General features: G+C 44.8%; 1 pseudogene; it reads left to right on the forward strand.

Moving 5' to 3' along the window:
* The first annotated feature begins 4,104 nt into the window (after positions 1 to 4,104).
* Positions 4,105 to 9,981, forward strand: LOC142558268 (uncharacterized; annotated as a pseudogene).
* Positions 9,982 to 10,679: the final 698 nt, after the last annotated feature.

Here is a 10,679-nt window from a genome sequence, read left to right on the forward strand (position 1 = left end):
CCCGATTAGGGTCCGCTGTGAGTAATTGGCCTGTGTCAACCTACTCCTCTACTGGATCTAGAACGAGAGTGTTGATCTTGAATATTTGTTTCCTTGCGAGGCTACGAACATTGCTTTCTCCATAATAGCTTCGACCTCAATCTAACGCTTTCTCTATTAAGGTCATAAATCATTTGTTTTAATTCGTCCCCAGTGTTGTGGAAATAGAGAATGACGTCTCCAGATTGAAGATTGCCAAGATGGTCGCCGTTGATCCTCACTCTTATGCCTTCCCAGTCTAGCGGCTTGAATACTTCTTCTAAGCATGCAGTGAATAGCATTGGAGAGATTGTGTCTCATTGCTGACCCCTCTCTTGATACGTAATTTTCTATTTTTCTTGGAGAGAACAATGGTAGCTGTGTAATCTTTCTAGATATTTGCCAAGATATTCACGTATGCCTCCTGTGCTCCTTGATTCCACGATGCATATATGACTGTGCGTATCTCTAGAATGAAATGCCTCTTCACGTTCTATGACGCCATTAGAAAAGTTGATTGTTCTCCGCAAATTTCTCGATTACCCGATTGATGATGACGTTGATGCGATCCATTATATAAGATTGCTTCCTGAAGCGAGCATGTTCTCTTGGTTGATTGAAGTCAATTGTTGCCCTGATTTTTATATTTTCTCAGCACGCTATCTCCTCTATTTTTGAATAAATCGACGCTTATTCCATGTTTTCCTGCTGCTTTTATCGGGTAATGCCTTGCAAGGGCCTTCCAACTTCATCGCTAATTACAGAATGAGAAAGAACCTCCGTTTCTTGTTCATAACTACTTCGAATGAAGGTAGCGTGAACAATCTGGGTATTATACAGGTTTGTATAGACTTTTTCCGCTGACTTTACAATATCTTCTAAATTGTTGATGGTATTACCCTGCTTCTCATTCAGTGCATACGCCTTGCCTTTTCCTGTGCCAAGTTTATCTCTCACACATTTAATACTGCGTCCATTTTTTGCTGCTTGCTCAATCTTTCCCAATATATAACATCGAATATCCCTTACTTTATTATTGTTGATAAGTTTTCTCAGTTCAGCGAATTCTATCTGATATCTTGCGTTAAACATCTTCGTGATTTGTTGTTTCTTTATTATATCTCGTGTATCCTCGTAAAACGAAATATTTAAAATAAAAACAATTATTATTTGTTTGAAACGCACACTGATAGGCTACGGATGTTAAGACAACGCCGCTCATACAATATACATACGCCCCATTTTAATGAAAACCAAACTTGATGAGATAAAGAGGGCTATCGCGGTATTGGAGAGCACGCCTCAAACCAGTCGTTTGACGTTTTTAAACATTTCCATTATAAAGTTTATGCAAAGTTATGAGGTGTCTGTCTAACACTGTCGAGGCCGCATTATGCACGAGACACTCCCTATCAGCTAAAAACGTTATCATTATGGCACAATGAATTGTTTCACGACATTAGCCGAAATTCCTGTGTAGTCCGTAATAAGCGCTTGTCAAGCTCTAAAACTATTGAATAAGTAGTTTTCTATCAGGGGTGTGCTTGTCTTACACATTTAGCCCTATTGCTAAACGGTATCGATAATTTGGCCCCTATTCTTGGGAAATATAGGATTCAGGTTCAGGTGGCTTATTTTTCTTGAATACCTTCCATGAGAGGTACAGAAGCTAAAGGAAAGGCAATACCTGACAGAGGACTACATACATAATAAATAGTTTGCATCATGCGGTAATTCTCTTTTATACCGATAATATGGATAATTACAATTGACTCTTAATAATTTGTACGCTGCCTAACAACTGCGAGAGCTTCGTATGCACAGTGGCATAATAAGTTTAACAGTATGTGTTGCAAACCATATAAAGAAAAATACCTCAAATACAACGGTGTTTTTTATTCGGATGAAGTAAAAGTGGATGCATTGGCTAATAATACTTTCTTGACGTTTTTCTTAAATATGTTCTGACTAACTTCGAAGTCCAAATTTCTTTCGAGTTTATTAAGACACGATGTTATTTCATATATCATGGATTGTTTTGCATATTTAGCACGTTTTATTGACATGTGTCATTTTTGTTCGCGATAGTAGTAAGATGATTGGTAAATCCTGCTATATGTGCATAGTTTTTACGTAGTAGTTTCTAATAAAATATTTGATCAGCTCTTGACATATCATGTTTTATAAGTAAAGGTGATGTTCTGAGATTTCGTGGGTTCTCTTTAGAACGTTCATAGCAGCAAAATACTCGTTTTTGTAATACCAATAATTTATCGTAATTATCATGTGTTCTTTTTCTCCGTACTAAATTTCCAGAACATAGTTTGCAGTAAAACAGAGCGCATTAGATTTTATTAGCCACACAGGGATAGAAGCGGTCGCTTTGATCTAAAGTGAAGGCGCGACAACGACGGTGTTCGAAGAAGGAACACACACACACAGGGCGCCACATCTAACAATGTTTGTTCAAGAAAAAACGCCACTATTATAAACATGGAGCGCAATCACGGTTTCTCAATGGGCATTCGCGTTCAGGTAAGGCAGTTCTTTGCGTGATAGTGATATTGATGCAGCACTTAAGCGCTTATCACAGGCCTAAATGATTATTTTGGCCTCAACGAATAATCGAACGCATTTGTTATGACTGCTGGCAACCACAGCGCAGGCGTGGAAGTCTGGTTTACCTTTGACATCGCTACATGGAGTTGCCAGGTAGCCCTCCCTCCCGACGTTGACTTTGTTATAATGTTGCCTCAGCCTGTAATTCATTATGAACACCCTGAACACATTGCGAGCTCTACTGCTAGACTACTGGTATGAGCATCCCAAATAGGTGCTTTTCAAAAATTATACCAAGAAATTATTGCGTGTTGACTCTAATATTAGACTCCCCGTCAAATGTAAGTGCAACAAAAGAGCACACTTCGAGGCGGTTTTCCGTTCAACCAGAGCTGTCAGGAACGTCCAAAACCGGACCGAGGAACCAGGCTTCCTCGGAGTCACTTTCCATTCATCCGCTTAAGGTGGGAAGTTCCCGTTCTTGTTGAATTCTCGAATGTGGTATTTAAAATAGATACTGGCGCGGACGAAACGGTCATTCCGGCGGAGCTCTTCACTCGCATCTTTCCCGAGGTAAAACTTCGACCAGAAAAGCGCCGGCTTGAGGGGCCTGATGGAAATCCCTTGCCATATCTGGTATGGCTGCCATCAATATGACGTTTGTGGGAACGAGCAGCAGCGAGGATGTCTACGCACTTGAAGGCCTCCGAACCCCTCTTCTTGGGAAGGCAACGATAGAAAGGTTCTGCGTACTACCACAAATCAACGTAGCGAAGAAATTGGAACCCTAATCTGATTTTCCACAAGTGATCCAGGGAATGGAGACCTTCAAAGAATAGTATGACCTCAAGTTGAATGCGGAAGCAAATCCTTTCGCGCTGTCGTCCCCACGTAGAGTCCCCCTGCCTTCGTTCGAAAAAACAAGAGCTCGAGCGGATGCAAGCACTAGGCGTCATTTCTCCTGTCACCGAGCCTACTCTATGGTGCTCACCTATGGTTGTCGTTCTTAAACTCTCGGGTGCTGTTAGAATCTGTGTTGACATCACGGAACTCAACAGATACGTTCAACGAAAATGGCATCCCGTCCCAGCCGTCGAGTACAGCATGGGAATGCTACGGGGAGCCAGCACGTTTTCTATCGACGCGAACTCGGGTTTCTGCCAGATACCCCTGAGTGAATGGAGCAAACAATACACAACTTTTATCGTGCCGTTCGGACAATTTTATTTCAACCGACTTCTGTTCGGAATTTCGTCGGCCCCCGAACATTTTAGAAGACGAACGGGACAGGTTCTTTCAGGACAGGACGGAGTCGTCTGCCACATGGATGATGTGCTTATTTGGGGTGCCACGCAGGCGCAGCATGACGAGCGGCTTCGGGCAGTGATGGACCGCCTCCACACAGCAGGCATTACCTTGAACAGAGATAAGTGCGAATTCAGTGTCAAGCATAATTCATTTTTGGGACATAAAATTGGGAACAACGCAGTGCGTCCCGATAAGCAAAAGCTTGACGCGGTGACAGAAATGCCACACCCGACGTCCAAGACAGAGTTACGGCGCGTGATGAGCATGGCAAATTATCTGGCCCGCTTTGTGTCCCGCATGGCGGAAGTCCTTCGGCCTCTTTCGTACATGATGAGCTCAAGATAGGATGTTCTGTGGGGTCCCGCACAGGAAGCCGCCATCAAGACGTGGAAGACTCTTTCATCGGACCCTGTTCTGGGAATCTACGATTCAAACATGGAAACAGTGGTCACAGCAGACGCCTCATCATACGGTCTTGGAACTGTCCTGCGCCAAAGGCAAAAAGACGGTCAATTCAAAGTGATTTCTTATGCTTCCAGAACTCTTACAACCACCGAGCGGTGACATGCCCAAATTGAAAAAGAAGGACTTGCCCTCGTGTGGGCTAGTGAAAAGTTCTATGATTATCTCATAGGAAAGCGCTTTAGCCTCGAGACAGATCACAAACCCCTCGTATCTTTGCTTGGGCCAAAAGGAATTGACGAACTAACACCGAGGCTACAAAGAATGCGCAGGCGACTGATGCGCTACGCGTATGACATTGTATATGTTCCAGGCCGGGACTTGGGGGTGGCGGATGCGCTTTCTCGGTCACCTCTTCCACAAATGGAATCCCTGGAACTGGTCGACGAGATCCAGGGCTTTCTGCGACTGGTGGCTTCGTCAGTCCCGGTAACTGCGCCGAGTTTACAGCTTATCACCCAGGAGCAAGAGCAAGACCCGGTATGTCAAGCTCCTATCAACCTGTGTACAAAAGGCTGGCCAAGCCATCGAGACCAAGCCGGCTTGACCCGAAGCCTTACTGGAATGTGAGGCAAACCATTGCCGTTGTTAAAAACCTGCTCATGTGCGGCTCTCTGATAGTGATCTCATCGACATTACGGCAGTCCGTCCTTAAAATAATTCACGAGGTACACTTCGGCATTGACAAGTGCCGGGCACGTTCCAAGAGCTCAGTTTGGTGGCCAAGTATCGACGCGGACATAGAACCACTTGTTAAGAACTTCCACAGCTGCCCCAAGCAGTGCACCAACCGAAAGATGCCTGTGCAACTAAGTTTCCAGATAGGCCATCGCAGCGCATTGCGATGGATTTATTCTTTCTTGAAGGAAAATGGTGGCTGTATATCGCTGATTATTTTTCACTATATCTGGAGCTCGTACAGCTGAATAATCTGACTTCACCAGTGGTAATAAACCACTGCAAATCCATTTTCGCCAGACACGGGTTTCCGGAAGTAGTTGTTTCTAATAATGGGCCACAATTCTCAAGAGCCTTCGGCGCTGAATTTTCAAACTTTGCATCAGAGTACAACTTTCAACACGTGACGTCTAGCCCTCATTATAATCAGAGCAACGGAATGGCAGAGTGCGCCGTGAAAATTATCAAGGTCTCCTTAAAGAAAACTGGTGACGCTTATAAACCTCTTCTGGTCTGCAGGGCAAGCCCACTGAACAACGGATACAGCCCCGCCGAGCTGCTCATGGGGAGACGACTGCGCACGGCCCTGCCCACGTGCAGCGAAAGCCTCCAGCCTCGGACACCAGACTTCCAAGCACTGGGAGCTTTCGAGAGGTCACAGCGTAAGCGCCAGAAGAGAGACTACGACCGACGCCACGGAGTGTGCGATCTGCCCGAACTGAACGTATGGATCGTAGGCCTCCAAAGAGAAGGAGTCGTTTTAGGACGCACTGACGAGCCCAGATCGTGCTGGGTCGACTCCGGGGAAACATCTCTATGCTGAAATCGCACTCACCTCGTCCCGCTGCCTCTGACTAGGTTAGAAGACAGCCGAGGAACAACGCAACTGACAGCGGAATCACCAGAAATAGGCAATGATGAAAGAAGTAGCGCGCAACAGTGTAACAATCTCTGTCACAATCACACACGAGGCGGAAGGTGCGTGTTTTCTCCAGAACTATTTCAAGCTTCGTAACAAAAGTGGCTTCATTCAAAAAAAAAGAGAGAGGAAGACGTGTGACAATATAGCTCGCCAGCTTAGGCAGCGTCAACAGTTACAGCGCCACTGGTGCACTCGCGACGCGGTCTATAAAAGCCGCTGCTTCCTGATAATAAAGGTTCTTTGGTTGTTGCTTCTCGAAGGGGAAAGACGCACACTACTTTGCATCTGTTCGCGAAGCAAACAGTCGTGGACATAATCTTCTTGGTATTCTCAGGCAGAAAGCCGTGCTCCTGGGGCAGCAGTTGTAGCCAGCTGCTTTCTCGATGGCCCGGGACTACGCTGGTGTTTTCTTCGCGGTCCCGGCTTGGATCACGGCTTATCGGTGGCGTCCGGTACATGAACGAAGAGAACCTCCACCATATGTCACGTGGTAGTGACGTATAAAGAACACAGTAGCAATAATGTGGAAGACAAAACTAACTTTTATTCGGCGAACTTGTGCCCACAAAAACAGGCAACACCATATGAACGGCGACAGTGGAGAACACAGTCGGGGTGATCGTCAAAATCTGATCAGCGGGTCAAGTGCGTCTGCTTTTATAGATCAATCGTCTAATGTTCCTGAGTAATCGCTGGTACTCGCGTGTCTTCCACAAAGTTCTACACTATTCGCGTCGCGCATACATGCAATCAAATTACGCAAGGTTCGGTGACAGACAGCGGATGGAACCATCGATAACATTTCAGAAACTTCCGATACATGCAGGCGCGCCCTGCCTTGTTCGATAGCATTCGTTAGGCGGTGAAACGTGGCCAGCCGATAAAGGTAACCAAGTACATGTGTAAATATTTTATATAATACTAGGAGTAAGCAGATGGGCATATACTTTTTCAATTCTTTACCGTCTTCAGTTTTGTGGACTAGTATAATGTTGGCGTTCTTCAATGTTTCTGGGACCCTCGCAGTGGATAGACACTTCGTATAGAGAGCCGCCAGTTATCCAATCATTGTCTCCTCCATCTCCGATTAAATCGACTGTTATTCCTTCTTCTCATGCCACTCTTCCCAGTTTCATGCCTTCAACGCCCTTCTGACCTCATCGCTAGTGATAGAAGGAGATTCTGCATCGTGTTCATTGCTGTTTCGAATGCAGGTATCCTGATTTCTCTGGGTACTGTAGAGGTCAGTGCAAAATTCTTCCTCTGCCGTTAACGTACCTTCAAGATTGCTGATGATATTGCCCAGCGTATCTTGCTTTACACACATCTTGTTGTTTCCTATGCTAAGATTTCTTCTAGGTGATTTCAGGCTGCGTCCATTTTTTACTGCTTCTTCAGTCTTTTTCATGTTGTCGATCCCAATATCACTTGTAACAATACACAGTAAGGCTAGGCTATGGTGTCAGCCATCTTCTTTATTCTCCACCCCCGTCGCTTCGTCGTCTTTGTTAAGACACCCGGTCTCTTCTTGGCAACGTCCACGTACACTCCCCCTCATTGGAGACTCATCCTTCCTGGGATGATACATTAATACGTTCCCAATAGTTTCAAACTCGAGCATGCCCTCATCGCTGACGCAACCAATTTTCTTGAGAACACCTCCTTGCACTGCAGTTTGCACCACGTGATAAGTTCTCATGTCCACCTGCTTCGTACCCGGAAGACTTTTCTGACGAGTACTACATCGTTCAGCTGTATACGGCGTATCCGCGTGTTGCGGCGGCGGTCGAACTGCCTCTTCATGTCTTCGTGCTATCGCTGGTACGCATCCGCAGTTTTCCGCTTCTCGCACAATTGCAGGCCGTCAGCAATACCAAGCTATTGCTCAGCAGGGAGCACCGGTGTCTTTCCAACTGCTGTGAAATAGGGACTGCAGCCAATACTCGCAGTGTGCGACCTATTGTGACGAGCTACAGCGGCCTCCAAGCAACACTTCCATCTGCCTCTGAAATTGAGATACATGAAAATAAACTGTTTCTAGTCTCGTATGATTCTTTCAGCCATGCCATTTCCTGCAGGATGGTAGGGCGCGCAGCATCGCAAATCAACTCCTCGTTCCTTCGCCCACTCTTGCAAACACTTGCTTAGAAATGCTGGTCCATTGTCTGATATTACTACTTTGCTATTCTTAAACATCTCTCGGCTCAAAAGGGCAATCACACTATTTGCGTCTTTCTTAACCGGTCGTGCGGCCACTATTCTAGTGCACTGGTATATTGCCACTAGGAAAGACTGTGTTTTTCTTGCTCCTTTAGCGTTTTTATTAAACTCTGCAAAATCCATTTGGATGACTTATTTATTTATTTATTTATTGTACCCTCAGGGCCGAAGCATTACAGAGGGGAGTGGCAAAAAAAAACATTTCTGTGAAAAGATACACTTATACATGGAGTTATATAATGTACCAATAAAAATACAAATACTCTAATTAACAATCAAATCAATACAAATCACCAAACTACAAAACAATGTAAAATGAGTAGATCATACAGGTAAGCACAAGCAAACAAGAGGAAAAAACGAGAAATAACATGAGGTAAAGAACTAATTAGTTACTGTTAGAGCATTTTTGAAATGTTGATGGTCGGTAATTTCTGCAGTAGTGGTAGGAAGATGGTTCCACTCTTCACAAGTCCAGGGAAAAAATGAATACTGAAAAGTAGAAGTCCTGCAAAAAGGAACAGCTACTTTATGTCGGTGGTCAATGCGTGATGATACGTACTGGGGAGGAAAGATGAAATCATCGTGTAGTGAATGATGGTGAAATATGCGGTGAATAAGACACAAGCGATAAAACTTACGGCGAGATGCTAGTGATGGTAGTTCAAGGCTCCATTTCACATTAGTCACACTTGCGGTTCGAGCATAATTAGACGTAATAAAACGTGCACAGTTATTTTGAACCATTTCGAGTGAGTAGATTAGATTGTCATCCAAAGGGTCCCAAAAAGAGGCGGCGTATTCCACCTTCGAACGAATCAGTGTTTTATAAAGTAAAAGTTTCAGAGCCTGAGGAGCGCGTGAGAAATTCCGGCGAAGATATGCAAGTGTTTTGTTGGCACTGGCGATTATGGATTCAATGTGATCATTCCAGGTTAGTTTTGAGGATATAGTGACGCCAAGATATCTATATGACGATACTACTTCTAAAGGAAAGTTATCAAGATGATATGAAACATTTGCATTAGTAGATCTAGTTACACGCATGACTTTGCATTTTTTAGTGTTTAATTCCATGCACCAAGTCTTACACCAAGCGGACACAGAATCAAGATCAGACTGTAGAATAGTAGTATCGTTAGGACTAGTTATTTCTCGAAATATTACACAGTCATCTGCAAACAAGTTGATATGGGAAGAGACGCAGGAAGGCAAGTCGTTAATGTAGATTAGAAAGAGGAGAGGGCCAAGCACCGATCCTTGTGGTACTCCTGAGGAAACAGGACTCGAAGGAGAGTCAGTGATATTAACAGAGACAAACTGGGAACTATTTAGCAAAAAACATTCGAGCCATGCAAAGGTATGTCAAAATGTCGAAGTAGGACGATCTCGTCTGTTCTGTGAAGGTACTTTACTTTATGGACTTGACATTGATGGCAAGACTGGACGTATCGCTGCCCGCCGTCTCTCAAGTGTTTCCACCCGAAACTCTGGAGAATATTGCGATAAGTTCGCCAGAACCTGTCGTGCCCGCCAGAGTCCTGGGAGTAAGGATAAAGTCTCAAGATTCGAGGCGCCATTGTTTCCGGGACTACGAACTTTCCATCGTGGAACTCCAGCTCTTCAGTTCCCTCCCAAAGCAGAGTTGCACTGACAGTCTCCTGATCTGGGGTTACCGCAAGTCTGGAGAGTGCGTCTGCATCCTTCAGGTGTTCTCCAGGTCAGTGGTGGACCACGAACACAAACTGCTGGAGTTGACTCCCCCACCGCGCAATTTTTCCACTAGGCTGTGCGAGGTTAAGGATATACGTTAAGGCTTTGTGATCGTTAAAGAGCGTGAAGCTCCTGCCATCCAGGTAAGGTCTGAAATACCGTACGGCCATTTAGACTACCAAAGCTTCATTCTGCGTAATCGTGTAATTCAGTTGCGCTTTCGAGAATGTATGACATTTTGTTGCCGGCTCCTTGGAGCTTCCGTATCCCTCTGGTAGAGCACTGCGCCTGTGCCGTAATGAGAAGCGCCGGTGTTCACCTCGAAGGGCAGCTTGATGTCTCGAAGCGTCAGAATTGGGTCAGACGAAATGATGCTCACAAGGCTTTGATAAACGGAATCACGCTATGCTGTCCACCGAAATGGCACATTCGTCTTGGTCATTTCTGTGAGGCACTTTGTTTTCGTGCCATAATCTCTAATGACAGCCCGAAAATGCCCCGCAAGGCCTAGAAATACCCGCAAAGAGTATAGGTTATACGGTTCCTGCAGTTTTGAGATTAGTTCGACTGATTCCTGCTTTGGTGTCTTGGTTTGGAAATCAAATACTTTACCTAGAAACACAACTTTTCTATGGAAAACTCACTTTTCTTCTCATTAAACTTGAGCTCCGCATCACTGAATGCTTGAAGTACACTAGAAAGATGCTCTTAGGGCTCCTTCTCATTGCGAGGGTAAATTATTATATCATCGATGTACGCATTATGAAACTTCCCGAGAAGCGGTCGCAGACGCCATTCA

This window comes from Dermacentor variabilis, chromosome 9, assembly GCF_050947875.1.
Source record: "Dermacentor variabilis isolate Ectoservices chromosome 9, ASM5094787v1, whole genome shotgun sequence".
NCBI classification, from domain to species: Eukaryota; Metazoa; Arthropoda; class Arachnida; order Ixodida; family Ixodidae; genus Dermacentor; species Dermacentor variabilis.